We start from the raw sequence: 5,819 nt of genomic DNA on the forward strand, positions 1-5,819 counted from the left end.
CACGTCTGCCATTTCAGGCCGGCTAGGACAGTGTCCATCATTCTTTGAAAGGTTGCGGGAGCGGAACACAAACCGAATGGAAGCACCTTAAATTCGTACAGTCCGTCAGGAGTAATGAATGCGGTTTTCTCTCGATCACGTTCATCGACTTCGATCTGCCAGTACCCGCTGCGTAGATCGAGCGATGAAAAGTATCGGGCGTGGCGAAGTCGGTCGAACGAGTCATCGATTCGAGGCAATGGGTAGACGTCCTTTTTCGTAATTTTGTTAAGCCTCCTATAGTCGACGGAGAATCTGAGTGCTCCGTCCTTTTTAGCGACCAGCACAACTGGTGAGGCCCATGGACTTGTGGACGGCTGGATGACATCATCGCGGAGCATTTCATCAACTTGCGCCCGAATAGCCTCTCGTTCTTTCGGCGATACTCGGTAGGGGTGTTGGCGGATAGGGCGCTCGGTGGGATCAACTATAATTCGATGTTTCGTTACTGACGTCTGCTTCACTTTGGAAGTGACGGCAAAGCAGTCACGGTAAGTGTCCAGAATTGCTTGAAGGCGGCGTTTCTGGGTAAGAGACAAAGCTGGGTTCACGTCAGTTTGAACAGTATGTCCAGTGCTCTCGGGAGGGTTCTCGTTGGCCAGCGAAAGGGCGCAATGGGCGGATGGCGCACTGACTTCGTCAAAATAGGCGATAGCTGTACCTTGCGGTAAATGGCGGTATTCGGCACTAAAGTTCGTTAAAAGCAGTTCAGTTCGTTTATTTCTCAAGGCAAAGATCCCCCGAGTGACGCAGACTTGTAGACTCAACAATAAATTCACGTTCGTTTCCGCGAGGCCTTGCAAGGCGGGAGGGTTGTCGCACTGCACTGTAACAAACAAGCTGGTGCGTGGAGGTAGAGTGACATGGTCGTCGCACACTCGCAAATCTGGCCTGTCTGTGTAGTCGTCGTTGTGCTGTCTGTACTCGTCAGAAATTGCGCGGTGAGTGGAAAACGTCACCATGAAGTCACGGAGGTCGATGATTGCTTCGTTTTCTCTAAGAAAATCAAGGCCGAGAATCAGGTCCTTGGAGCACTCTGCTAGCACAACAAAGCAGCACGGGAAAGTTACGTGGTGAATCTCGACGCGAGCGGTGCACACTCCGAGCGGCGTTACCACGTGCCCTCCGGCTGTCTTTATCGGGGCTCCGTGCCAAGGAGTCAGGACTTTTCGCAGAATGGTAGCAAGGCCATGACTCATGACGCAAAAATCAGCGCCGGTATCTACAAGGGCAGTCGTGTTGTGGTTATCAACGACGATCGGTATTTCGACGGAATGTAGCTCACCGTCGACAAAGTGCGGCGTGTCAGGGATCGTCGGGCTGACGGGTCGTTCGTTGCGTCGAATTACGGCGTCGAAGGTAAGCTTCTGTGATCGTCGGGAGGTCGTCGAACTCGTTGGTCGTGCGGTGCGTCGATTGGGAGCGTCGGAAGAAAACTTCGGCGATCGTCGAAAAGTGGACGGACTGTTGGTCGGAGCGAAGGGTCGGAGGTCGGTCTGTGTGATCGAATCGGTGAGCGGAGGATGTTGGTCGTAGTGTCCATCGACGGCGGCCCTACCCCCGAGGGTCGCCGTCTTCAGTTTTCCCGGTGCGAACTTGGGGACTGCCTGAGGAAAGAACGGCGGCTGGTGGAAAACTGTCTCGGCGGTGGTGACCTGGACTGGCGTCGCTGGAGGGACGCAGGTGGGACGTGGTCGCTGAGGTATTGGTCGATATCCCGAGGTCGTTCGCCATAGCGCGGCCGAGGGGCATCCGGGGAAAATCCGCGCAAGCCCATCCGACGGTACGGGCAGTGGCGCAGAACGTGACCGGCTTCGCCGCAGTGGAAGCACAAAGGCAGATTGTTCGGCGTGCGCCACGCGTGTGCTTTGCGAACGGGTGGTCGAGGTTCAGGCAAACCAGTCGAAACTGGATATTGCGGTGGACGTGCGGGAGGAGCAGGGTTGCTGGGTGCCAATTGTTCAGGCGCAGGGGTACGCAACACGTCGCTGTAAGTCATGATCTGTGGCGCAGACGGCTGGGGTGATGGTATTGATGGCACTGATGGCACTGCTTGGCGGAGCTCTTCGCGCACAATATCCGAGATGCCCCCAACACATGGATGTTGTTCGAGAGAGGGCAGCTTTTGCAGCTCTTCGCGCACGATGCTTCGAATAAGCTCGCGAAGGGCTTCCCTGTCGTTTCCGGCCATTGGCAAGCGGAAGTCTACAGCAGCAATGTTCGCAGAGCGATCGAAATGTACAAATCGCTGATTCAAGGCACGCTCGATGCTTGTTGCTTCTTTCGTAAAATCAGCAACAGTACGTGGAGGATCACGTACGAGGCCAACGAACAGCTGCTCCTTGACGCCTTGCATAAGGTAGCGCACCTTCTTTACCTCCTACATGGACGGGTCCGCCCAGTTGAAAAGCCGAGTCATTTCTTCCACAAACATAGCGACGCTTTCATTAGGCCGCTGTGCTCGGGACTGTAGAGCGAGTTCGGCCATCTCTTTTCTTGCATCGTTGCCGAATGTTGCAAGCAGCTGCCGCCGGAAATCCTGCCACGTGGAAATGGTAGCCTCATGGTTTCCGAACCACATCTCGGCGGCGTCTTCTAGTGCGAAATAAACATTCTGCAATTTTCGCTCTTCGTCCCACGCATTAAACACAGCGACCCGGTCGTAGCTGGTCAGCCAGTCCTCAACGTCTTCGAACTTGTCGCCATGAAACGGCGTGGGCATACGTGGAGTATGGCAGATCAGCTGCTGGGCACTCACGGGAAACTGAGTGGTGGTCTGAATTGCCGCTGTAGTCATCGTGGTTCGCGGTGGGGAAACAAGAGGACCACACTCGGGTGCTAAGCCTCTCAAGCGACGGCTCGCCTTGTGCACAGGTGTCGTGTCCACGGTGTGTAGATGGGCGTAGGGGGCAGCCAGAGGCTCTTCGTACATGGGATCTACCCAGCACCTCCACCAAAAATGTCACAGAAGCCAGTGAAACTGGTTCAGCAGGTATACTTAGGATTAAGTAAAAGCACCGGCAAGATCAGGCACGGAACCGACTGGCGGGCGAGCACCGAGAGCGAAGAAGACGAGCGCGTGCCAGTCTCCCGAGCTTGCCACATGGCTGCGCCAGTACGATGATATTGCGGCAATATGTATATGAAATAGGTGGCTTTCTATAGAAAGGCTAAAGAAAAATGTCTATATCTTCGGTATATTCATCATTTTGTTGTAAACCGGTTGTTTGCAACCTTTTCTCACTGCATATACGCTTTTTCTTTGCGTCTTTTTTTTTTTATTTACTGATTTCTGTAGCGAGCCACTGGACCGAACCCCATCCTGGATGAAATAGCCTGTAAGATTATTTACTAACCACTATAGGCATATGTGATGCGACAATTGGCTAGCCTCCAAAGCGGAGCCAAATTAGACCCCTCGATTTCGAGGATTTCGATATCGCTTAAGGCCCCTGAACGCATATTACCTGTACAGCGGAACTCGCAGGAGCGCCTCAAAGCAGACGTGTCCTTCGGTTGTTCGACAAGATAAGCTTTTTATGATTATCTTGTGATGTAGATGAACGCTAATGAAGCGTTAACTTACTCCCAACTAGTTAGAGAGAGAGAGAGATTAAGAAAAAAAAAACGGAAAGGTAGAGAGGTTAACTTGGTGATGCCCAGTAAGCTATCCTGCACGTGGGGAGTGGAATATGGAGGGAAAAGAGAAAGAGCGGCAACTAAACGAGTTTTAGATGCGTCCATAGGCCACTACGATGAGAATCAGAGGGCGCACACGTAAAGTTTATAGTCGGGAACTCAACCCCGAGTTTTTAAGACTTTCAACAGCGCGTGGACCGCTTTCCTTTGCGATGAAATTTTATCCAATGCCTCAGAGTTCCTTCTTTAAGAGGACTGGAGTCCAAGCGGCGGAACGTAGCAGCCAGGAAGACACTCTCTCGCTCAAGCCGAGGGCAGTCACCAAAGTATGTACAATTGTTTCGTCACACCAACACTGCTCCCACGTTGGGGAGTCTGTCATTGCAATGAGAAAAGAAAAGGCGCTTGTAAACGCCACTCCCAGCCACTGGTGGCACAGCAGCGTAGCATCACAGCGGCACAACGGTATTTGCGGTTGAAGTAAGGGTTCAAATTAATGCGAACGACACGTCTAGCCTGCTGAAGTACACCACGACTGTATAACCACGTTTCGGGCAAGCAGTCAAAGCTATCTGTTTGCGTCGGCTCTTGTCAGTGATATCTCGTAAGCTAATGTGTTGCCAGCAATGTCAATACGGCGCCCGGTAGCTGCTGGAAGACGATGTCGTGATCCTTTTCATTACCTGGTGGTGCAGATGCCGTACCTACGCTACAAGTCACTCATGGTCGCCACGGCTCAAGGCAGATTAAATATATTGTGGGACAGCTTTAGGGTCACAGAATACAGCTCATTTTTTAAGTGTTTGTTGAGCGACGTACGCTACCACTACACGAAGTGCGGCCAGTTCTGCCCCACTAGGGGTAGTCCTGAGCGAAATTAGTTTATTATTTTTAGTCTGCCTCGTAGAAACGATGACAGCGCAAGCAGAACTAGGAAGGTTACCGAGTCGTCCGTATAGACGTGTGTATTGCCCCAGTAATAGCATGGGAATTGTCTCTTGCGTAAGGGCTCGCGCTGATAAATTCGACTTCATCGCTGTCTCCGGAACAGCAAGACGCACACACGGGAGCTGCAGACACCGAAGTGGAGGAAGTCGAGTTGCCGGGGTGACCTGTTTAGTGCGGACGACTCTACGCGTTACTATGGCATTTTATCATCATCATTCATCATCATCATCATCAGCCTGACTATACCCACTGCAGGGCGAAGGCCACTCCCATATTTCTCCAAATAACCCGGTTCAGTGCTAGCTGCATCCCCTTGACCCCTGCGAACTTCTTAACCTCATCCGCCCACCTAACTTTCTGCCGCCCCCTGCTGCGCTTTCCTTCCCTTGGAATCTAGTTTGCTACCCTAAGCGACCATCGGTTATCCTCTCTTCGCACTACATGTCCTGCCCATGCCCATTTCTTCTTCTTGATTTCCACTAGAATGTCAGTGACTTGACTATGGCATTTATAAATGCGCAATGTGGACTTCGCAGAGGCACAGACGCAATGTGATGCCATGGAATCCTTGAATACCAACGTATGTGCATTCGCAAGGAGTCTATGGCAATACACGTCGAAGTAGGATGGTCTCCTGTGAGTAAATGCTCCCCTATGTTGATGAGCTCCAAGGGAGGCCCTGGAATGTATACGGAGGGCTTAACCCTAGAATGTCTGTAAGCCACGCAAATTACTCTTGCACGTGTTTGACAGTAAAGGTGTACTGTACAGCAAGGATCCCAAAAATAGTGCTCTGTAGAGCTCCAGCATTGCCTGATTTGATGAGCTCCACAATTTTCCACCAATAAATCGAAGTAAGTGAACGACGGGTGTTAGATTTTCTTTTTTGTTCAGCGGGGTGCGATGCGGTCTTCGTTATAGATTCGGGTTGTGATTCTAAACACCGTAAACCAAACCAAACGGCCCAGTGACTGACAAGCACAACAATCATCATGAAATGACTAACCATGCTTACTCACGTCCTGCGCAGGTGGCGATGCGTGACATCTTTCAGAATACTTGTAGCACCTAAATTAGTCAGTGATCAATTAGTTGACATTTTAAATAGTTTCGAGTTAATACTCAATTAAGAGTAAATAGTCAGTACTTTATCACAGAATATCTAACTAATCAGGTATTCTCTAATGAAGCTA

The sequence above is a fragment of the Amblyomma maculatum genome, chromosome 2 (assembly GCF_055883805.1).
Source record: "Amblyomma maculatum isolate TAMU_Amacu chromosome 2, ASM5588380v1, whole genome shotgun sequence".
NCBI lineage: Eukaryota > Metazoa > Arthropoda > Arachnida > Ixodida > Ixodidae > Amblyomma > Amblyomma maculatum.